The 25,500-nt window shown below is 44.5% G+C and overlaps 1 protein-coding gene and 1 pseudogene across 10 annotated transcripts in view; both read left to right on the forward strand.

The window, feature by feature from the left end:
* Positions 1 to 25,500, forward strand: part of LOC137374606 (sentrin-specific protease 7-like) — a 147,132-nt gene that overhangs the window by 22,449 nt on the left and 99,183 nt on the right. The gene's annotated exons all lie outside the window — the stretch shown is intronic.
* On the forward strand, positions 1,784 to 6,808 carry LOC137374750 (1-phosphatidylinositol 3-phosphate 5-kinase pseudogene; annotated as a pseudogene).

Below are 25,500 nucleotides of genomic sequence, written 5' to 3' on the forward strand. Positions count from 1 at the left end.
CTTTTTCATATAGAAGGTAGTTTTTTTTTTTAGGCAGTCTAGGTTCCTTGTGTAAATCTAATTTTTGGGCATTTTAAGCGAGTAAAAACAGTTTAAAATAAAACAGTGATGTCACAGGAAAACTATAAGTTCATTGGTAAGTAACTGCAAATTTGAATTACCAATTCTAAGTTGATTTCAGATTAGAGGTGAATAGGAGAAATATTTTACAGATTAAAAACTAAAGACCAGTCGGAAATTTAAAAAACAAATTAAAATCTAATTAAATAAAAGAGATGCAGGGCCAGGCAATGTGTTGCACCTGCATGATGTGGGAGCTGGAGGACCTCATTGTGGTTCCTAGTGACCACATCTGTAGCAAGTGTTAGCTGCTCGAGGAACTCCGGCTCGGAGTTGATGAGCTGGAGTCTGAGCTTCAGACACAGCGACCCATCGGGGAGGGGGAAAGTTACCTGGACGCTGCGTTTCAGGGGGCAGTCACACCCCTTAGATTAACTACCTTGAATTTGGCCAGTGGTCAGGGACAGGAGGGTGTGACTGAGTGAGGCAGGTAGAGGGATCCAGGAGGTAGTGTTGCAGGAGCCTCAGCCCTTGTCCTTGTCCAACAGGTTCGAGATTCTTGCTCCCTTTGTGGACCAGAGCAGGGACTGTAGGGCGGATGAGCAAACTGACCATAGCACCGTGGTACAGGGAGCCATTCAAATGGGGGGGAGAAAAGAGAAATGTAGTCGTAATCGGGGATAGTATAGTTAGGGGCATAAACACTGTTTTCTGTGGCCAGGATCGAGACTCGCGAAGGCTGTGTTGTCTACCTAGTACCAGGGTTCAGGATATCTCATCTGGACTGCAGAGGAACTTGGAGTGGGAAGGGAAAGATCCAGTTGTTGTCCACATAGGTACTAACAATATAGGTAGAACGAGGATAGCGATTCTGCTGAGGGAATATGAGCAGAACCAAAAAACCACGAGCTAATTGGCACAGGGTCAATAAGATTAAAGAGGTAAATGCGTGGCTCAAAGATTGGTCTGGGAGTAATGGGTTCGAATTCATGGGACATTGGCACCAGTACTGGGGAAGGAGGGAGCTGTTCCGATGGGACGAGCTGCACCTTAATCATGCTGGGACCTGATTCCTGGCGAATCGCATTACTAGGGCTGTAGGTAGGGCTTTAAACTAAATAGTGGGTGGTTGGGGGGGGGGGGGGGGAAGGGGGAGGTGGGGGTGTTCAGTTGCATGGAAAATTAGGAAGTCAGAGTTCAGGTTAGTGATGAGGCTGATTGTTAACAGAAAATAAAAGGTAGGGACAGAACGTGTGAGCGTCCTATTGCACCAAGGAATTGTACAAGAGTAGGGAAATTTGATAATAGAACAAACGTAAAGGCTTTGTATCTGAATGCACAAAGCATTCTGAGTAAAATTGAGTTAACAGCGCAAATAGAGATGAATGGGTATGATTTAGTTGCGATTACGGAGATGTGGTTGCAGGGAAACCAGGTTTGGGAATTGAATATCCAAGGGTATTCAGTATTTCGGAAGGATAGGTAGGAAGGTAAAGGAGGTGGTATAGCTTTCTTAGTAAAGGAAGAGATCGGTGCTGTAGTGAGAAATGACATAGGCACTGGAGATCAAGATGTCGAATCAGTCTGGGTAGGAATAAGAAATAGCAAAGGAAAGAAGTCCCTGGTGGGAGTAAGCTACAGGTCCCCAAACAGTAGTTCTGCAGTGGGGCACAGTATTATCCAGGAAATACTGGGGGCTTGTAAAAAAGGTACGGCAATAATCATGGGTGATTTTAATATGCATATAGACTGGATTAATCATATTGGCAAGGGTAGCCTCGGGGGAGAGTTTATTGAATGTATTAGCAATTGTTTTTTGGAGAAATATGTTGTGGAACCAACCAGGGAGCAGGCTATTCTAGATGTGGTATTGTACAATGAGGTGGGATTAATTAATCTCATAGTTAAGGATCCTCGAGGGAAGAGTGATCATAGCATGCTAGAATTTCAAATTCAGTTTGAGGGCGAGAAACTGGAGTCCCACACGAGCATTCTGGAGTTAAACAAAGATAATTACATAGGCATGAGGCAGATTTGGCCCTAGTGGACTGGGCAGGAAGACTAAAAGGTAGGACAGTTGATGAGTAGTGGTAGATATTTAAGGAGATATTCAATTCTTCCCAACTAAAATATATTCCAGAGAGGAAGAAAGATTGTAAGAGGGGGAAAAACATCTATGGCTAAGCAAGGAAGTTCTTCCTTCTTCTTCTTTGGCCTCCTTGTCTGGAGAGACAATGCGTAAGCGCCTGGAGGTGGTCAGTGGTTTGTGAAGCAGCGCCTGGAGTGGCTATAAAGGTCAATTCTAGAGTGACAGACTCTTCCACAGGTGCTGCAGATAAAATTGGTTGTCAGGGCTGTTACACAGTTGGCTCTCCCCTTGCGCTTCTGTCTTTTTTCCTGCCAACTGCTAAGTCTCTTCGATTTGCCACAATTTAGCCCAGCCTTCATGGCTGCCCGCCAGCTCTGGCGATCACTGGCAACTGACTCCCACGACTTGTGATCAATGTTACAGGACTTCATGTCGCATTTGCAGACATCTTTAAAGCAGGGACATGGACGGCCGGTGGGTCTCATACTAGTGAGGAGCTCGCTGTACAATGTGTCCTTGGGGATCCTGCCATCTTCCATGCGGCTCACATGGCCAAGCCATCTCAAGCGCCCCTGGCTCAGTAGGGTGTATATGTTGGCCACCTCGAGGACTTCTGTGTTGGAGATATGGTCCTGCCACCTGATACCAAGGACTCTCTGGAGGCAGCGAAGATGGAATGAATTGAGACGTCACTCTTGGCTGACATACGTTGTCCAGGCCTCGCTGCCGTAGAGCAAGGTACTGAGGACACCGGCTTGATAAGCTCGGACTTTTGTGTTCTGTGTCACTGCGCCCTTTTCCCATACCCTCTTGGCCAGTCTGAACAGAGCAGTGGAAGCCTTTCCCATGTGCTTGTATATTTCTGCATCGAGAGAGAGGTTACTGGTGATAGTTGAGCCTAGGTAGGTGAACTCTTGAACCACTTCCAGAGTGTGGTCGCCGATATAGATGGATGGAGCATTTCTGATGTCCTGTCCCATGATCGTTTTCTTGATGCTGATGGTTAGGCCAAATTCGTAGCAGGCAGCTGCAATCCTGTCGATGAGTCTCTGCAGACGCTCTTCAGTGTAAGATGTTAATGCAGCATCGTCCGCAAAGAGGAGTTCCCTGATGAGGACTTTCCGTCCTTTGGCCTTTGCTCTTGTATGCCTTTCATATTGTCATGGAATGAGGTGATGATACTTAGTAGCTTTGGTGGACATCCGATCTTTGCTAGTAGTCTGAAGAGACCACGTCTGCTGACGAGGTCAAAGGCTTTGGTGAGATCAATGAAAGCAACGTAGAGGGGCATCTGTTGTTCACGGCATTTCTCCTGTAGTTGGTGAAGGAAGAACAGCATGTCAGTGGTGGATCTCTCTGCTCGAAAGTAACACAGTGCCTCAGGGTAGACACGCTCAGCTAGCTTCTGGAGCCTGTTCAAAGCGACTTGAGCGAAGACTTTCCCCACTATGCTGAGCAGGGAAATTCCACGGTAGTTAAGGATAACGTAAAGACAAAAACTAAGGCATGCCATATTGCAAACGCCAGTGGCAGGCTGGAAGATTGGGAAACTTTTTTAAAGATCAACAAAGGGTTACTAAAAAAAGTAATAAAAAGAGAAGAGGTAAATTATGAAAGAAAACTAGCGCAAAATATAAAAACGGAAAGCAAAAGCTTCTGTAGTTATATAAAAGGGAAGAGAGTAGCTAAAGTGAATGTTGCTCCCTTGGAGGATGAGACTGGGGAGTTAATAGAGGGGAACACAGAAATGGCGGAGACACTAAATCAGTGTTTTGCCTCAGTTTTCACAGTGGAAGACATTAGTACCATCCCAATAGTAACAGGTAATGCAGACGTTATAGAAAGGGAGGAACTTGGAACAATCATCATCACTAGAGGAAAAAGTGCTGATCAAACAATTGGGATTGAAGGCCGACAAGTCCCCAGGGCCTGATGGCCTACATCCTAGGGTCTCAAAGGAAGTGGCAGCGGAGATAGTGGATCCATTGGTTATAATATTCCAAAATTCCCTAGATGCTGGGAAGGTTGCAGTGGATTGGAAAAAAGCTAATATAATGCCCTTATTCAAAAAGGGAGGCAGAAAGTAGGAAACTGTAGACCAGTTAGTTTAACATCTGTAGTTGGGAAATTGTTAGAATCCATTATTAAGGAAGTAATAACAGGACATTTAGAAAGTCAAAATGCAATCCATCAGAGTCAGCATGGTTTTATGAAGGGTAAATTGTGTTTGACTAATTTGCTAGAGCTCTTCGAAGATGTAACAAGTAAAGTAGATAATGGGGATCCTGTAGATATAGTATATCTGGTCTTCCAGAAGACATTTGATAAGGTGCCGCATAAAAGGTTAATACACAAAGTAAGGTCACATGGGGTTAAGGGCAATTTATTAGCTTGGATAGAGGATTGGCTAACCAACAGAAAAGAGAGAGTTGGGATAAATGGGTCAATTTCTGGTTGGCAAGATGTAACTAATGGGGTGCCACAGGGTTCGGTCCTCAGGGGCCCAACTATTTACAGTCTATATTAATGACTTGGATGCAGGGATAGAAGGTACTATAGCCAAATTTGCAGATGACACTAAAATAGGTGGGATAGTAAGTTGCAGTAAAGAAATAAGAAATTTACAAATGGATATGGATACGTTAGGTGAATGGGCCAAAATTTGGCAGATGGAGTTCAACGTGGATAAGTGAGGTTATCCATTTTGGTCGGAAGAATAGAAAGGCAATTATTATCTAAATGGAGAGAAACTTCAGAGTGCTTCGTTTCAGAGGGATCTGGGTGTCCTCGTGCTTGAATCGCAGTAAACCAGTATGCAGGTGCAGCAGGTAATAAGGAACGTAAATGGAATTTTGTCAATTATTGCTAAAGGAATAGAGTATAAAGGTAGGGAAGTGTTGCAACTTTACAAGGCATTGGTGAGACCGCACCTGGACTATCGCGTACGGTTTTGGTCCCCTTACCTGAGGAGGGATGTAGTTGCATTGGAGGCAGTTTAGAGGAGGTTCATTAGATTAATTCAAGAGATGAGGGGTTTGTCTTGTGAAGAGAGTTTGAGCAGTTTAGGCCTTTACTCTCTCTCGAGTTTATAAGAATGAGAGTAGATCTAATTGAGGTACATAAGATGATTAAGGGGACTGACAAAGTAGACGTAGAGAGGATGTTTCCTCTGGTGGGGCAATCTAGAACGGGAGGTCATAGTTTTAGGATAAGGGGTAGCAGATTTAAAACAGCGATGAGGAGAAAGCACGTCTCTCAAAGGGTCATGAGCCTGTGGAATTCCCTACCCCAGAGTGCAGTGGATGCCGGGACACAGTAAATTTAAGGAGGAGATAGACAGATTTTTAATTAGTGATGGGTTATGGAAAATGGGCAGGAAAGTGGAGTTGAGGCCGAGATGAGAACAGCCATGATCGTATTGAATGGCGGAGCAGCCTGGAGGGGCTGAACTGCCTACTCCTGCTCCTAGTTTTTATATTCTTATGTGTGTGAGAAGGAGCCAAGCTCAATCATTGCATTTGCACTCAGCTGCAAGGAATACAAGAACGTTGTAGAAGATCTTGGACGAGAATCTGTGATGAATGGGAGTGACGATGGAGTACAACAGCCAAATAATGCGGACAGACCAAAGACCAATAGCCTTGCAAGGCACTTGGAAAGCTGCAGCAGTCAAGGAAATCGCAGCAGTGATTCTGAACAAACATATGATGGTGATGGAGACAAACAGAAGAAACATCTTGGAAACCCACATGTGGAACTACAGTTTTCAGACGCCAATGCCAAGTTTTACTGTCGAATTTATTACGCTGAAGAATTCCACAAAATGAGGGAAGTGATCTTGGCAAACAATGAAGATGACTTCATCCGATCTCTATCTCACTGTGTGCCATGGCAAGCCCGAGGAGGCAAATCAGGAGCATCTTTTTATGCTACAGAAGATGACCGCTTTATTCTGATGCAGATGCCTCGTTTGGAAGTACAGTCATTCCTGGATTTTGCTCCTCATTATTTTAATTATATTACAACTGCCGTTCAGAAAAGACCGACAGCATTGGCAAAAATTCTGGGAGTATATCGAATAGGCTACAAAAACTCTCAGAACAATACAGAGAAGAAACTTGATCTTTTGGTTATGGAGAATCTCTTTTATGGGAGAAAAATGGCGCAAGTTTTTGATTTGAAAGGTTCTTTAAGGAATCGAAATGTTCAAACTGAAACGGGAAAAGAGACATGTGATGTTGTATTACTGGATGGAAACCTATTGAAAATGATTCGCGATAACCCTCTTTACATTCAGTCACACTGCAAGGCTGTGCTGCGGGCATCCATTCATAGTGATGCATATTTTCTGTCAAGCCATCTCTTCATTGACTATTCCCTACTTGTGGGCCGAGATGACATTAAAAATGAATTGGTTGTTGGAATTATCGATTGATATCAGGACATTTACTTGGGATAAAAAACTTGAAATGGCTGTAAAGTCTACGGGAATCTTAGGTGGGCAAGGGAAAATGCCAACTGTGGTTCCCCCAGAACTTTTATAGAACGAGGTTTTGTGAAGCAATGGACAAGTACTTCCTGAAGTGTCAAGAAAAATGTAGCAATGCCCAAGAGCTGAGCAGAAAACTCTTCCTGCCGTACTGGCACATATCATGCTAACGGCGCAATGTTGGCGAATTCCTGCTGGTACTGACGCCCAAGGCTGTCGCCCACCTCCCGGAAGACACGGATGAGCTTTCCTGGCGTCGATGGTGGGAACTGATGAAATATTTTATTACCTGCACCCCCTTTCTCTCTCCCCCGCACCCTCTTCACCCACCCCCTCGCAACCCCTTCCCAACCCCTTCCCACCTTCCCCTGCAGCCCCCTTCCCACCGGCATCCACCTATCCCTGAGCAGGGGCCCTAACAACCCCACTGCCTTGTGGGCGTCTCGGGAGAGTCCAAGGCTAAGGGAGTAAACCCTAACAGAAAATCCGGAGCGGAACCCCGTAGGCAGTCATGTGTCACCTTTGGCATGTTTCCGGCAGTTCCTGCAGCCATACCGGTGCCAAACGTCGTGCTCTGCACTCCTTTGGACCCCACCAGAAAGGCCAAGAGGGGGGTTTTGACGCTTGGGCAACTCACAACCTCCATACATTCGCCCAGGCATGCGCCATTGAGAGGTCACTCCGTAGTCGCCTCACAGCGACCGAAACAACATGGAAGGCAGCAGTTACGGGTTATAGGTCCAGCTGAATTGGCTTAGAGATTGGGCGCCACGGGTTGTCTTGGTCGGTGGGAGAGGTCATCGCACCTCACTGGAAGCGCAAGGGGAGAGCCAACTGTGTAACAGCCCCGACAACCAGTTTTTTCTGCAGCACCTGTGGAAGAGTTTGTCACTCTAGTGTTGGCCTTTATAGCCACTTCAGGCGCTGCTCCACAAACCACTGACCACCTCCAGGCGCTTACCCATTGTCTCCCGAGACAAGGAGGCCAAAGAAGAAGATGTTCTTTTCAAACTGAATTTTTAAATATTTGTTAGACTGAACATTAATGAAACTAATTATTGTTTCTGTACTGCTTTTAAAGTCATTTTCAGTTATAAGTGGTGGACTAGACACTGGTTATAATGCTTTTTTTTGTGATAAACCCATTTTCAGTTGCATTGGTAAAACTGTACCAGGCTACCATTCTTAAATATATCAAATTTTTTTATTGCAAAAAAAAATATTCTAAAACCCTGCCCGCTTCGGATTCATGGCAGATTTTACATTCAGCAAGATGAGTTTGAGCAGAAACCTGAGCCACAAATCACTTCTGAAAATTAGCACAATTTTGAGTGCATTTTCACTCTGCCAGTTGCGCCCAAAGCGGAAACTCTACTCCATTATTTTAGTTGCCTCCGTTTTGATTTTCCTACTGTTTTGTACCTCAGTAGGTGAATATGCAGACACATAATAGCTATATTTCCCCTGCTCCTCCCACCTGCAGTAATGCTCTGTATTGATATGACTGCTCTAATTTGCTGTAGCAGGACATTTTAGTTAGATTTGCCCTTGCATGTTTAGCTATTTTTGTGTGGCAAAATGTTCAAAATGAGGGAAACAGGGCATCTGAGACCTGAGTGAACAGGGCAAACTACTCTATATTTCCTTAGCTAATCAGATTAAGGAATTGTGAAATTAACAGGACCGGAACTAAGAAGGAAGTGCAGATTAGAGTGGGTGAGTTCAAGTTTATATCTGGTACAGAGAGAGAAATGAGCAAGCGTACAAAATGTTGGATTGAGAGAGATAAAGACAAAAGAAAAGCTTAAAAAAAACACTTTTAAAATCTGAAGGAATGAGACTCCTCATTCATAATTGTTCATTTTCAGTGGCAGCAAAGTAGATTTGCAGTAGTCAACATATCACTTTGGTAGTTAAGTCTTGTCCATTTCTGTCTAAGTACTTTCTATAGGGCTTTTAGTTTGTATCTATCATACAAATACAGCAACTTCATGTTGAATGCATTTCAATGGTGCACGAGGCACTGAGATGCTGTTTTTGCGAAGCAAATGGCACATCTGTCCCTTGCCTGAAGTTGCTGTACCATTCGCACATAAATAACATTGAGTGCCATTGACTTCACCGTTACTTTCACAGCAAATTCTAGTCCATTGTGTGTCCCATATTACTTGCCCAATTGGTTGGTTAAGACTGATAAAACTTTCCTTTGTACAAGGCTGATGGATGAGAGATTTTAAGGCTGGGGCCTTCATATGCATCAAAGTAACCTACTGATTGTTTTGTTGCATGCAGTATTTGGGGTTATGTTTGTAAATCTGCAAATGATGGTGCTTTCGAAGAGTTGAGAAGAACATGCAAGAGAAGGGTTTTTATTTTGTTGAATATTTCATGTTTTTACCAGGCATTAAGTTTTTAAAAATGTGCCTTGGAAGCATGTTGACTTTCAACACTCCATGCTATATGGTGGGAAGTAATGGAGGTTTGAGTTCTGCTCTGCTCACTTCTCAGCCATATTCAATGGAGAACTGCTGAGTGAGAGCTGCAGTGTCTCCCAGGAGCAAAAGTTAGCAGAGAGAACCTACCCACCAGTTAGTTTCTAATGCACTATGACAGCAGTCTAGAGTGGTACTGGTGGTCTGAGAGCGTACAGTTTCCACAAGGACAGAAGACTTGTAGTGCACCTGGGTCTGCCAAAGGGGAATATTCATTGAGGTGCATAGATTATGGATGATCTGTTTTTTATTTTAGAGATACAGCACTGAAACAGGCCCTTCGGCCCACCGAGTCTGTGCCGACCATCAACCACCCATTTTATACTAATCCTACATTAATCCCATTACCCTCTCACATCCCCACCTTCCCTCAATTCCCCTACCACCTACATATACTAGGGGCAATTTATAATGGCCAATTTACCTATCAACCTGCAAGTCTTTGGCTGTGGGAGGAAACCGGAGCACCCGGCGAAAACCCCCGCGGAGAACTTGCAAACTCCGCACAGGCAGTACCCTGAATCGAACCCGGGTCGCTGGAGATGTGAGGCTGCGGTGCTAACCACTGCGCCACTGTGGGACCAAGGAGAATTTTATGCAAAATGTTCTCCGGTTAAATGGATGGGGTAGTGGCCTTGAGTACGTTAATTGCACGTGACTTGTTGGGTTGACCGGACTTACGCACTTACTAGTATTAACTTGTTGAGTATAGCTTGTTACTGTTGGTATCCTATAGATAAGAGAGCTGTTTTACACTTCTGAAAACTCGTCTTTGTGCTAAAGCTCTGTACGGTGTATAATGTGCATCTGATAAATGTTTTCATTTTTTTAAAGCAATAAACAACAACTTGCATCTATACAGTGGCTTTAATGTACAAAAATCTCCCAAGGTGCTTCACAAAGGCATAAACAGTCATAAATGGAGAACATGTATTGAGCCATGCAGTTTCAAGGGCATGTAAAATCCAAATTGAGTACTCATCCATTGCAGATCAAGTTCTATTTTTATGTGCTAATACTCCAGGGGCATTTATTAATTGTGGTGTTGATGTCTAAATTGAGTCCTCCAGGAGCTGATGCCGTAAATCTATCAAACCTGTCCCAGTGTCGACAACCTTTAGTTAGAAATCATTGAAACTTACAGAAGGAGGCCATTTGGCCTGCTGTGCCTGTGCCAGCTCTTTGAAAGAGCCGTCTTGCTTGGCCCCATGTCCCGATTTGTGTCTGTAACCCTGTAAGTTCCTGATCCTCAAGGACCTGTCCCAACTCCCTTTTAAAATTATTTATGGAATCCGCTTCCACAACTTTTCAGGTAATGCTTCGGATTTCCGAGGGTTTTGAATTCATGATCTCGAGTTATTGACCTACTCACCAGAGGGAATACTTTTCCCCTGTTTACTCTGTCCAAACCTCACATCATCTTATAACCTCCATTCGGTCACCTCCTAACCTCCCTCTGTTCCAACCTTTGCACATAACTGATGTGTCTCAACCCTGATTACATCTTGGTAAACCTGCTCTGTACCGTTCTAAGGCTTTACAGTTTTGCTGAAGTCTGATGCCCAGAATTGTCTCCACATTCTAGCTGAGGCCTAACCAGAGATTTATAAAGTTCTAGCATGATCCCTTAGGTTTATAATTAGAGGAATAGAATATAAAGCAAAATAATCCATATGCTTTTTAACCACCTTATCAACATGCCCTGTCACCCTTTTAAGGATTTGTGTAAATGGCTACTAAGATTTCTCTGCATTTCTTTGAAGGAGGGAAACTATGGTGAGAAAAATTTAAGGTTTCATTAAATATTTTTTGTTAAATGATTTGTATGCTATAGGATGCATTATCCAATTAAAAAAAAAAAATCTTCTGGCACACTGAGGGCTGTATTTTGCATTCCTGCTGCCGAAATCGGCTGTGGACGTAAACAGTGGAGGTCCGCCCATGTGGACCGCACATTGCGGAGCTGCCGCGATATTCAGCGCGGCAGCTCATTTAAATGGTCAGGGCGGACTGTCCACCCCGATGCCATGGAGGGAGCAGGTGCTCTGTCGGCAATGGTGTCGGCAACCTTTGCACAAGTGCTGATGCCCTTTTTAAAGGGCTTTGAGCCCTAACTTGCAATTTAAATATTTAAAGGAGAAATGATTGTAAAAAGTTAATTACATTGGTCCTGACACTCTCCCACCCCCAATAATAGAATTAAGTACGTGCCCTCAAACGCCCCCACTAAAAAAGACTTAACTGGTGCAGCTGACCTTCCCCCTCCCCGCCCCACCCCCCAAGTTCAGAAAGCTTAAACTTTACCCCTTCCCACCATCCCCTAGACCAATGAAATTACTCTGTCACCGCTCCCTCACCCTGCACTGAAAAACTTAGCTGCTCCCCACTCCCCACCAGTATTCCGCCTAGGATCCCCAGACAAGGACCGAAAGGCGTGGGAGTGGTGGCCACCGGCATCAGTATAGCCTTGGAACGGATGGTGGGAGTGGGTAGGTCACTTATTCATTCATTTCAATTATTTTACACATGCAAATTTGGCTTCTGTCTTTGAGCGGCGGGGTGACCACCATGAGGCCTCTCCGCCACTGGCAATGTTGGCTGGGCCTTTGCAGCGTCGAGACCCATGGCGGGCCTCTGCCGGAGTCATTTTCTGGCCCACCACCCCTGCCACAATCCCTGGCATCAGGTGTCTGTAAAATTCAGCCCTAAGTGTTTTCATAATAACTAAAGTAGAATAAGCCCAATGTACTTGTGATCCAAATTAAGCGCTCCCAGGTGTTAACATTGCTATACAGAAGTAGCAGAACTTTCATAAGTCCAGAGCATATTTGAAATGCAGCAAATGGCTCAACACAAAGTTTTATTTGATGGAATGCTGTCATGATTACAAAGATGGTGTTATAATATTTACAAAATTGGCTGCATGGTTGATACTGAGGAGGAAAGGTGTAAACTGCAGGAAAGTATCAACGAGCTGGTCAGATGCGCTAAAGTGCCAAATGGTATTCGATCTGGAGAAGTGTGTGGTGGTAATGCATTTATTTATTTATTTAGAGATACAGCACTGAAACAGACCCTTCGGCCCACCAAGTCTGTGCCGCCCAACAACCACCCATTTCTACACCAATCCCATATTCCCTACCATCTACCTACACTAGGGCAATTTATAACGGCCAATTTACCTATCACCTGCAAGTCTTTTGGCTGTGGGAGGAAATCGGAGCACCTGGCGAAAACCCACGAAGACACAGGGAGAACTTGCAAACTCCGCACAGGCAGTACCCAGAATCGAACCTGGGTCCCTGGAGCTGTGAGGCTGCGGTACTAACCACTGTGCCACTGTCTGGCCATTTCACTTGTCTATGTCCTTCTGAAGTCTATTACTATCTGCCTCATCATTTATTGTTTGAGTTTAGTGCCATCTATAACATTTTACATTATGACCTGCATACTCCAAGTCATTACTATATCAAAAAGAGCAGCGGTCTCAATATCGCACTGTCTGCTTCCCACCAGTCTGAAAAACAACCATTCGCTGTTCTCTGCTTTCTGTCCCTTGAGAGGGCACTTAAGAATCAGCCACATTGCTGTGGGTTTGGAGTCACATATAGGCCAGATCTGGTAAGGATGGCAGGTTTCCTTCCCTGAAGGACATTAGTGAACCAGATGGGTTTTTACAATAATCTATAGTTTCATTGCACCATTACTGAGACTAGCTTTCAATTCCAGACTTTTATTAATTAATTGAATTTAAATTCCAGCAGCTTCCGTGGTGGCCTTTGAACCTGTGTCCCCAGGGCATTAGCATGGACATTGAATTACTAGTCCAGTGATATTACCATTACGCTACTGTCTCCGCACAGAAGAGATTCACAAGGATGCTGCCAAGAAGGACCTATTCCCGTTAGCAGAGCGTCAACAACCAGCGGGTTTAGTTTTAAAATAATGGGTAGAAGTGTTAGAGGGGAGTTGAGTAGTTTTTTTTCACCCAGAGGGTGGTGGGGGTCTGGAACTCACTGCCTGAAAGGGTGATAGAGGCAGAAACCCTCATCGCGTTAAAAACAAAACACTTGGAAATGCACTTTAGGTGTAACCTCCACGGCTAGGGACCAAGATCTAGAAAATGGGAATAAGCTGCATAGCTTTTTTTCAGCCAGCACAGACACGATGACTGAAAAGCTTCCTACGGTGTCAGAGTTTTATGATTCTATGTCTAAGCTAGATTTTTTTTTTCAAGCTGCAGAAATGTTTGTCTCTGGTACTGAGAGGGAGCGCAGCTTCGACTTTTAAATCAGGCAAAAACTCATCAACCCAAGAAGCGCTCTGAGCATTGTACTGACTATTGTCCTGTGCCATCCGTTATGGCTAGGGGAAAGATGTTTCAGTCTTCCGAAAAAATCATCAGGCCAGCTTATTGTCGTACTTCTAGCAAATATTTCTACATCTTTCTTTCCTATGTTTTGCACTTACTGAAGCAGGCACTTTTTTTTAGATTAAAAGTGGTACTGATCAACATAACTGATTTGATTTGGACCCAATATAGAATGGTAAAAGTTTACAGCAATCACGTCTGTGGTGATTGTTAGTCGGAGCCATTCAAAAATAATTTCACTGCTCTGTATGGTTCCAGTAGCTGTTTATCTTCCTCTGCTTCAAATAGTTATGCAATTTTCTCATACAAAGATTCACTAGTCTATGCCTTACTGTTTGCTGTGGCTAAGCATTCTATATCTTCAAGGCAGTTTTTGTAAAGCTTAAAACCTATTCATATATTGAACCAAAAATCTAGATCCTCAGTTAACCTATTAAACTGAAGCCATTAAATGGGTTAGTAAACGTATTCCCTTATGTTACACATTTTAGTAGATAGACCTCAAGAGGCAGACAAGGCAAAATACTGTGAATACTAGAAATTTGAAATACAGAAAATGCTGGAAATAGTCAGCATATGAGGCAGCATCTGTGGAGAGAGAAACAAAGTTAACATTTTTGATTGACCTTTCATCAGAACTGAAACAGTAGCATAGTGGTAATGTTACTGGATTAGTAACTGGACTCGAAGCTGGGACTAATGCTCCGGAGAGACAAGTTCATATCCTACCATGGTAACTGGGGATCTTAAATTTAATTAATAAATCTGGAATAAACAGCTCGTCTCAGTAATGATTATGAAACTACCATGTTGTTGTAAAACACACTTGGTTCACTAATCTCCTTCAGTGAAAGAATTCTGCTGTCCTAACCCGGTGTGGCTGTTGTCACTCTAGACCCGCAGCAACGTGGTTGACTCTTAACTGTCCTCTGAAATTGCCTAGCATGCCACTCCAGTTATGTCAAACCGCTACACAAGTCAAATAAGAATAAAACCAGATGGACCACTAGGCACCAGAAATGACACAGGCACACCTTTCCCAGTCGACCCTGCAACGTCCTCCTCACTAACATCTCTGGACTTGTGCCAAAATCTGTCCCACAGACTCGTCAAGCAACAGCCTGACATAGTCATACTCACGGAATCAAACCTACAGCCAATGTCCCAGACTCCTCCATCACCAGAGGTGGCGGCACAGTGATCTGCAGGTGAGAGGCAGTGGCCCAGGGAGTCCTCAATATTGACTCTGGACCCCATGAAGTTTTGTGGCATCAGGTCAAACATGGGCAAGGAATCCTTCTGATTACCACCTACTATCCTCCCTCAGCTGATCAGTCAGTGCTCCTCCATGATGAACACTAGTTAAAAGAAGCACTGAGGGTAGCAAGGACACAGAATGGAATCTGGGTGGCGACTTCAGTGTCCGTCACCGAGTGTCTTGGTAGCACCACTACTGACCGGGCTCCGAAGGACATATCTACTGGGCTGGGCCTGTGGCAGGTAGTGAGAGAACCAACAGGAAAAACCTACTTGACCTCGTCCTTACCACCGACCTGTCGCAATGCATTTCTCCATGACAGTATTGGTAAGAGTGATCACTCCTTGTGGAAACAAAGTCTCGTCGTCTGATTGAGAACACCCTACATAGTGTAGTATGGCACTACACTAAATATGAACATACCCCTCGAGCCTGCTCTGCCATTCAACAAGATCATAGCTGATCTGATTGTAACATCACCCGCACATTCCTGCCTACCCCCGAAAACCTTTCATCCCCTTGCATATCAAGAATCTATCTACCTCTGCCTTAAAAATATTCAAAGGCTGTGCATCCACTGCCTTTTGAGGAAGAGCATTCCAACAACTCGCGACCCTCTAAAAGTAAAAATTTCTCCTCATCTCTGTCTTAAATGGGCAACCCCTTATTTTTTAAAGTGACCCGTAGTTCTAGATTCTCCCACAAGAGGAAACCTCCTTTCCACATCCACCCGGTCAATCAGAATCTTGTATGTTTCAATCAAGTTGCCTCTTGCTCTTCTAAACTCCAGCGGATACAACCTGTCCAACCTTTCCTCATAAGCCAACATGCGCATTTCAGGTATTGGTCTAGTAAACCTTCACTGACCTGCTTCCAAATCATTTACATCCTTCCTTAAATAAGGAGACCAATACTTTACACAGTACTCCAGATGTGTTCACACCAATGCCCTGTATAACTGAAACATAACTTCCCTACGCTGTATCCAATTCCCCTCACAATAAATGATAACATTCTATTAGCGTTCCTAATTACTTGCTGTTCCTGTATACTAACATTTTGCGGTTCATGCATTAGGACACCCAGATCGCTCTATCTTCGAGCTCTGCAATCTCTTACCATTTCGATAATGTGCTTTTTTTAGTCTTCCTGTCAAAATGGACAATTTCACACTTTCCCACATTATACTCCATTTGCCAGATCTTTGCCCACTCACTTAACCTATCTATATCCATTTGTCGCCTCCTTATGCTCTCTTCACAACTTACTTTCCGACCTGTCTTTGTGTCATCAGCAAATTTAGCAACCATACCTTTGGTCCCTTCATCCAAGTCATTTAGATAAATTGTAAAAAGTTGAAGCCACAGCACTGATTCCTGTGGCACACCACTCATTACATCTTGCAACCAGAAAATTACCCATTTATGCCTATTCTGTTTCCTGTTGGCTAGCCAATCTTCGATCCAGGCCAATGTTACTCTCTACACCATGAGCTTTTATTTTCCACAGTAAACTTTGATGTGGTACCATATCAAATGCCTTCTGGAAATTGGTTCCCTTTATCCACAGCACATGTAACTCCCTCAAAGAACTCCAAAAAATTGGTTAAGCCTGATTTCCCTTTCACAAAACCATGTTGACTGCTTGATTAGCTTGAAATTTTCTAAGTGCTCTGCTATAATAGCTTCTTTAATAATTCTTTAATAGCTTCTAACATTTTCCCTATGACAGATGTTAAGCTAATTGGCTTGTAGTTTCCTGCTTTCTGTCTCCCTCCCTTTTTGAATAAAGCAGTTACAATCGCTATTTTCCACTCTAATGGAACGCAGAATTGTTACAGCACAAAGGCCATGCAGCCCATTGTTCCTTCCCCGTATGTCGGGAATTTTGGGAAATTAAAAAAAAATCAATGCATCAACTATCTCAATTGCCACTTCTTTCAAGACCCTAGGATGAAGTTCATCAGGACCTGGGGACCTGTCAGCCCGCAGCTCCAACAGTTTGCTCAGTGCCACTTCCCTGGTGATTGTAATTTTCTTGAGTTCGTTCCTCCCTTCAATTTCCTGATTTACAGCTATTTCTGGGATGTTACTTGTATCCTCTATCGTGAAGACCGGTGCAAAATATCTATTCAATTCACCTGCCATCTCCTGATTTTCCATTATTAATTCCCCAGACTCACCTTTCTTTTGGACCAATGCTCACTTTAACTCTTCTTTAAATATCTATAGAAACTCTTCACAGAATCACAGAATAATACAGTGCAGAAGAGGCCCTTCGGCGCACCGAATCTGCACCAATGCATTAAAGACACCTGACCTGTCTACCTAATCTTATTTGCCAGCACTTGGCCCATAGCCTTGAATGTTATGATGTGCCAAGTGCTCATCCAGGTAATTTTTAAAGGATGTGAGGCAACCCACCTCTACCACCCTCCCAGGCAGTGCATTCCAAACCGTCACCACCCTCTGGGTAAAAAAAAAAGTTCTTCCTCAAATCCTCCTGCCCCTCACCTTAAACTTGTGTCCTCTCGTAACTGCCCCTTCAACTAAGGGGGAACAGCTGCTCCCGATCCACCCTGTCCATGCCCCTCATAATCTTGTACACCTCGATCAGGTATCAACCCAAGCCTATCCAACCTCTCTTCATAGCTTAAATGTTCCATCCCAAGCAACATCCTGGTGAATCGCCTCTGCACCCCCTCCAGTGCAATCACATCCTTCCTATAATGTGGTGACCAGAATTGCACACAGTACTCCAGCTGTGGCCTTACCAAAGTTCTATACAACTCCAACATGACCTCCCTGCTTTTGTAATCTATGCATCGATTGATAAAGGCAAGTGTCCCATATGCCTTTTTCACCACCTTATTAACCTTCCCTTCTGCCTTCAGAGATGTATGGACAAACACGCCAAGGTCCCTCTGTTCCTCGGAACTTCCCAGTGTCAGGCCATACATTGAATACTTCTGCGTCACATTACTCCTTCCAAAGTGTATGACCTCACACTTTTCAGGGTTAAATTCCATCTGCCACTTTTCTGCCCATTTGACCATCCCGTCTATATCTTCCTGTAATCTAAGACACTCCACCTCACTGTTAACCACTCTGCCAATCTTTGTGTCATCCGCGAACTTACTGATCCTACCCCCCAACATAGTCATCTATGTTGTTTTATGTAAATGACGAACAATAGGGGACCCAGCACAGATCCCTGTGGTACGCCACTGGACACTGGATTCCAGTCACTAAAACAGCCGTCTGTCATCACTCTCTGTCTCCTACAACTAAGCCAATTTTGAATCCACCTTATCAAGTTACCCTGTATCCCATGTGCATTTGCTTTCTTGATGAGTCTCCCATGTGGGACCTTGTCAAAGGCTTTGCTGAAATCCATGTAAACTACATCAACTGCACTACCCTCATCTACACACCTGGTCACAAGCTCAAAAAATTCAATCAAATTTGTTAGGCATGACCTCTCTCTGACAAAGCCATGTTGACTATTCCTGATCAAATTTTGCCTCTCCAAGTGGAGATAGATTCTCTCCTTCAGAATTTTCTCCAATAGTTTCCCTACCACTGACGTGAGACTCACTGGTCTGTAGTTCCCTGGCTTATCTCTACAACATCTCTTACTCTGTTTTTATATTTCTAGCTGGCTTTCTCTTGTACCCCTAATTTTCCCTTCATTAATCTTAGTCGTTCTTTGCTGTTTTTTAATAATCTGTCCAATCTTCTGACCTGCCACCCATCTTTGCAGAATTATATATTTTTTTCTTTAAGTTGATACCATCTTTAGCTTTTTTAGTTGACCACGGATGGTGGGTCCTCCCCTTGGAATCTTTCTTTCTCTTTGGAATATATCTATTCTATTTATTCTGAAGTATCCCCTTAAATGTCTGCCACTGTGTCTCTTTTGACCTATTCCTTAACCTATTTTTCCAATTCACTTTTGCTAGCTCTGCTTCCATGTTCTTATAATTGCCCTTATTTAAGTTTAAAATACTAGTCTTCGACCCACTTTTCTCTCCCTCAAATTGAATGTGAAGTTGCAATCATATTAAATTGCAGCTGCCTAGGGGGCGCCTTCACCCTGAGGCCATTAATTAATCCTATCTTGTTGCACAATGCCAGGTCTAGTATAGCCTGCTCTCTGGCTGCAGAATATGCTGCTCTAAAACTATCACAAAAACATTCTATGAACTCCTCATCTAGGCTACCTTTGCCCATCTGATTTTTTTTCAGTCTATATATGTAGATTAAAATCCCCCATGATTATCACCGTACTTTTCTGACACACTCCCATTATTTCATTCTTTATACCGGGTCCTACCGTGTGAACAAAGAACAGTACAGCACAGGAACAGGCCATTCGGCCCTCCAAGCCTGCGCCGATGTTAATGCCTGCCGAAACTAACACCTTCTGCACTTCCGGGGCCCGTATCCCTCTATTCCCTTCCTATTCATATAGTTGTCAAGATGTCTCTTAAACGTCGCTATCGTATCTACTTCCACCACCTCCCCTGGCAGCAAGTTCCAGGCACTCACCCTCCTGTTTAAAAAAAAAAAACTTGCCTCGCACATCCCCTCTAAACTTTGCCCCTCGCACCTTAAACCTATGTCCCCTAGTAACTGACTCTTCCACCCTGGGAAAAAGCTTCTGACTATCCACTCTGTCCATGCCGCTCATAACTTTGTAAACCTCTATCATGTCGCCCCTCCACCTCTGATGTTCCAGTGAAAACAATCCGAGTTTTTCCAACCTCTCCTCATAGCTAATGCCCTCCAGACCAGGCAACATCCCGGCAAACCTCCTCTGTACCCTCTCCAAAGCCTCCACGTCCTTCTAGTAGTGTGGCGACCAGAATTGCACGCAATATTCTAAGTGTGGCCTAACTAAGGTTCTGTACAGCTGCAACATGACTTGCCAATTTTTATACTCTATGCCCTGACCGATTGGAGGCAAGCATGCCGTATGCTGCCTTGACTACCTTATCCACCTGCGTTGCCACTTTGTGACCTGTGGACCTGTACGCCCAGATCTCTCTGCCTGTCAATAATCCTAAGGGTTCTGCCATTTACTGTATACCTCCCACCTGCATTAGACCTTCCAAAATGCATTACCTCACATTTGTCCAGATTTAACTCCATCTGCCATTTCTCCGCCCAAGTCTCCAACCGATCTATATCCTGCTGTATCCTCTGACAATCCTCATCACTGTCCGCAACTCCACCAACCTTTGTGTCGTCCGCAAACTTACTAATCAGACCAGCTACATTTTCCTCCAAATCATTTATATATACTACAAACAGCAAAGGTCCCAGCTCTGATCCCTGCGGAACACCACTGGTCACATCCCTCCATTCAGAAAAACACCCATCCACTGATACCCTCTGTCTTCTATGACTGAGACAGTTCTGTATCCATCTTGCCAGCTCACCTCTGATCCCGTGTGACTTCACCTTTTGCACCAGTCTGCCATGCGGGACCTTGTCAAAGGCTTTACTAAAGTCCATATAGACAACATCCACCGCCCTTCCCTCATCAATCATCTTTGTCGCTTCCTCAAAAAACTCAATCAAATTAGTAAGACACGACCTCCCCTTCACAAAACCATGCTGTCTCTTGCTAATAAGTTTGTTTGTTTCCAAATGGGAGTAAATCCAGTCCTGAAGAATCCTCTCTAATAGTTTCCCTACCACTGACGTAAGGCTCACCGGCCTATAATTTCCTGGATTATCCTTACCACCCTTCTTAAACAAAGGAACAACATTGGCTATTCTCCAGTCCTCTGGGACCTCACCTGTAGCCAATGAGGATGCAAAGATTTCTGTCAAGGCCCCAGCAATTTCTTCCCTTGCCTCCCTCCGTATTCTTGGGTAGATCCCATCAGGCCTTGGGGACTTATCTACCTTAATGCTTTGCAAGACACCCAACACCACCTCCTTTTTGATAATGAGATGACTGAGACTATCTGCACTCCCTTCCCTGGGCTCATCATCCACCAAGTCCTTCTCCTTGGTTAATACTGATGCAAAGTACTCATTTAGCACCTCACCCATTTCCTCTGGCTCCACACATAGATTCTCATCTCTGTCCTTGAGTGGGCCAACCCTTTCCCTGGTTACCCTCTTGCTCTTTATATATGTATAAAAAGCCTTGGGATTTTCCTTAATCCTGTTTGACAATGACTTTTCATGACCCCTTTTAGCCTTCCTAACTCCTTGCTTAAGTTCCTTCCTACTGTCTTTATATTCCTCAAGTGCTTCGTCTGTTCCTAGCCTTCCAGCCCTTACAAATGCTTCCTTTTTCTTTTTGACTCGGCTCACAATATCCCGTGTTATCCAAGCTTCCCGAAACTTGCCAAACTTGTCTTTCTTCCTCACAGGAACATGCTGGTCCTGGATCCTAATCAGCTGACGTTTGAAAGACTCCCACATGTCAGATGTTGATTTACCCTCAAACAGCCGCCCCCAATCTAAGTTGTTCAGTTCCTGCCTAATATTGTTATAATTAGCCTTCCCCCAATTTAGCACCTTCACCCGAGGACTACTCTTATCCTTATCCACGAGTACCTTAAAACTTATGGAATTATGGTCACTGCTCCCGAAATGCACCCCCACTGAAACTTCGACCACCTGGCTGGGCTCATTCCCCAATACCAGGTCCAGAATGGCCCCATCCCTAGCTGGACTATCTACATATTGTTTCAAGAAGCCCTCCTGGATGCTCCTCACAAATTCTGCCCCATCCGAGCCCCTAGCACTAAGTGAGTCCCAGTCAATATTGGGGAAGTTAAAATCACCCACCTGTTACCTTTTACATCTTTCCAAAATCTGTCGACATATCTGCTCCTCTACCTCCTGCTGGCTGTTGGGAGGCCTGTAGTAAACCCCCAACATCGTGACTGCACCCTTCCTATTCCTGAGCTCCACCCATATTGTCTCGCTGCATGACCTCTCTGAGTTGTCCTCCCGCAGTACAGCTGTGATATTCTCCTTAACCAGTAATGCAACTCCCCCACCCCTTTTACATCCCCCTCTATCCTGCCTGAAGCTTCTAAAGCCTGGAACATTTAGCTGCCAATCCTGCCCTTCCCTCAACCAAGTCTCTGTAATAGCAACAACATCGTAGTTCCAAGTACTAATCCAAGCTCTAAGTTCATCTGCCTTACCTGTTATACTTGTCGCATTGAAACAAATGCACTTCAGATCACCAGTCCCGCTGTGCTCTTCCTCTTAGTCCTACTGGCCTTATTTACTGTGTCCTACTCATTTATTTCATTAGCTGTTCTACTGCTCTGGTTCCCACCCCCCTGCCACACTAGTTTAAACCCTCCCGAGTGACGCTAGCAAACCTTGCAGCCAGGATATTTGTGCCCTTCCAGTTTAGATGCAACCGGTCCTTCTTGTACAGGTCCCATCTGTTCCTGAAGAGATCCCAATGGTCAGATATCTGAAACCCTCCCTTCTACACCAGTTGCTCAGCCACGTGTTTAGCTGCACTATCTTCCTATTTCTAGCCTCACTGGCACGTGGCACGGAGTAATCCAGAGATTACAACCCTGGAAGTCCTGTTTTTTAACTTACTACCTAACTCCCTACTGTTAGGAAGCCTGTGCACCACTCTCACAAGTGACTTCTTGCTTTTATCATTTTTCATCTTGACCCAAACTGCTTTTACATCCTGATTTCCTGAACTTGGGTCATCCCTCTCTATTGTGCTAATACCATCGATAATTAACAGAGCCTAGCTTCCTGTCTTTCCTAAATGTAATGTACCCTTCAATATTCAGGTCCCAATTTGTGTCATCCTACAGCTATGTCTCTAAGATGTCAGATCCTATTTATTTATTTCTATTTGCGCTCTCAGTTCATCTGTTTTTTTTTGAATGGTCCATGCATTCAGATACAGAGCCTTTAGTTTTTGTCCTTTTTAAAAATATCATTTGTGTAACCTCTAGCCTTATCTTCTGATTTATTTTCAGATTTGTACTCACTGTCCTTTCCTGTCACGGTCTGTTTATCATTTCCCATATTGCCTTGTCTCTACTTCTTGATTTACCACATCTTCCCAAATTTGATTGGATAGATTTAGAACAGATCTAGCAGCTCAAAACTGGGCATCCATGAGGTGCTGTGGGCCATCTGCAGCAGCAGAATTTTCGTCAATCACAATTTGTAACCTCATGGCCTGGCATTTCCTTCACTCTACCATCAAGCCAGAGGCCCAACCCTCGTTCAAGGAGTGGTGTAGGAGAGCATTCTAGGAGCAGCACCGGTGTACCTAAAATGAGATGTCAACCTCGTGAAAAGACAATGCAAGACTACATGCATGCTAAGCAATAAAAGCATGCTGTCGGCCAGGGTGTTCAACGTACGGCCCGCGGGCCAGGATTTGGCCTGCCAAAGGTTTTGATCTGGCCCGCGTATGTAAATGTACCCGGCTGTTCCTGATCCTTGCCAGGGGTCCGTGACTGGTAATTTCAGGGATGAGAAATTTCCCATTGGCTTCTCCTTTCCTACCAGATTGGCTTTTTAAAACAAAAAAATCAAGTGTCAGTTCCACAGCTGGTGGAATTTCTAAGTTCAGATCAACAGAGAAAGGGGACACGGGGGTGGGGGAGAGGGAGCGATCAAGATCACTCCTGACAAATGGACATCTATCCGGAATACTCCGCATCACTACAGGTGTGCGGGCAGACATTGACTACTTGTGCAAGCAAAAAAAAATGCCAGATATTTCCCTAAATCATTGTCCAACATATGAAGAGAAAGTAAGTCAATAAATTAGTTTTCTCATTTAAAGCTTCTTTGCAAAAATGCACATTTGTTGTTTTGATGAATAGAAAGATACATTTTTAATGCCTTTATCTTTCCAACATTGTCTCACCGGCCCCCTATGTAAGACAACATTTTAATGTGGCCCCCCACATTGGACACCCCTGCTACAGATGGAGCTAAGTGATTCCACAATCAACAGATCAGATCAAAGCTCTGCAGTTCTACTGCATCCAGTCATGAGTGGTGGTGGACAATTAAACAACTAACTGGAATAGAAGGCTCTGCAAATGTCCTCAGTGATGGGGGAAGCACAGCACACCACTGCAAAATGCAAAGCTGAAGCATTTGCAGCCACCTTCAGTCAGAAGTGTTGAGTGGATGATCTATCTTGGCCTCCTCCTCAGATCCCCAACATCACATGCCAGTACTCAGCTATGTGGTATCAAGAAATGGCTGAAGGCACTGGACACAGCAAAGGGTATGGGCCCAGCTGACTTCCCGGCTGCAGTACTGAAGATTTGTGCTTCAGAACTCGCTGGTCCCCTAGCCAAGCTGTTCTAGTCCAGCTGCAGCAGTGGCATCTACCTAACATTGTGGAACATTTCCCAGGTATGTCCTCTCCACAAAAGGCAGGATAAATCCAATCTGGCCAATTACCACCCCACCAGTCTAACTCTCAATCATCAGCAAAGATGTTATTGACTGTGCTATCAAGTGACACTTACTCAACAATAACCTGCTCACCGATGCACTCTTAGGATACCGCCAGGACCATTCAGCTCCAGACCTCATTACAGCCTTGGTCTAAACATGGACAAAAGAGCTGAATTCCTGAGGTGAGGGTGACTGCCTTTGACATCAAGGCAGTATTTGACGAAATGTGGCATCAAGGAGCCCCTGTCCCAGCCCTTGAAGTCAGTGGGAATTGGGTGGGGCAGTGGGATGTCTCCACTGGTTAGTCATAACTAGCACCAAGGAAAATGGTTGTGATTTTTGGAGACCAATCATCTCAGCCCTAGGGCATCTCTGCAGGAGTTGCTCAGGGTAATGTCCTAGGTCCAACCATCTTCAGCTGCTTCATCACTGATGTTCCTGCTATCATAAGGTCAGCAGTGGGGATGTTTGCTGATATTTGGTATTGAACACTATGCATTCGTAACTCCTCAGATACCGAAGCAGTCAATGCTACATGCAGCAAGACCTGGACAACATTCAGGCTTGGGCTGTTAAGATGGGAGTAATATTTATGCCTCTCAAGTGCCAGCAATGGCCATCTCCAACAACAGAGCCTTAGCACCTCCCCTTAACATTCAATGGCATTATCATCGCTGAATCCTGGGGTTACAATTGACCAAAAACTTAACCGGACAAGCCATATGAATACTGTGGCTACAAGAGCAGTCGGAGGCTGGGAATTCTGTGACGAGTAGCTCATCTCCTGACTCCACAAAGCCTGTCCAAGGCACATGTCAGGAGTCTGATGGAATACTTGCCTGCATGAGTGCTACTCCCATCAACACTGGAAGCTCGACACCACCCAGAACAAAAATGCCTGCTTGACCAGCACCCATCCACCAACATTCACTCTTTCCACCAGCAGTGCACTGTGTGTACCATCTACGTGATGCACTGCAGCAACTCGCCGAGGCTCTTCAACAGCACCTCCCAAACCCGCAACCTCTCCCACCTAGAAGACCAAGGGCAGCAGACACATGGAAACACCACCACTTGCAAGTTCCTCTCCAAGTCACACGTCATTCCGACTTGGAACTACATTGCTATTTCCTTCACTGCCCGGGGCAAGAATCCTGGAACTCCTCCATAACAGCACCTTCGGTCTACCTACACAGGATGGACTTCAGCAGTTCAAGAAGGCTGCTCACCACCACCTTCTCGAGGACAGTTCAAGATGGGCAATAAATGCTGGCCTTGCCAGTGATGGTCACATCCCATG

Source organism: Heterodontus francisci, chromosome 10 (assembly GCF_036365525.1).
Source record: "Heterodontus francisci isolate sHetFra1 chromosome 10, sHetFra1.hap1, whole genome shotgun sequence".
Lineage (NCBI taxonomy): Eukaryota > Metazoa > Chordata > Chondrichthyes > Heterodontiformes > Heterodontidae > Heterodontus > Heterodontus francisci.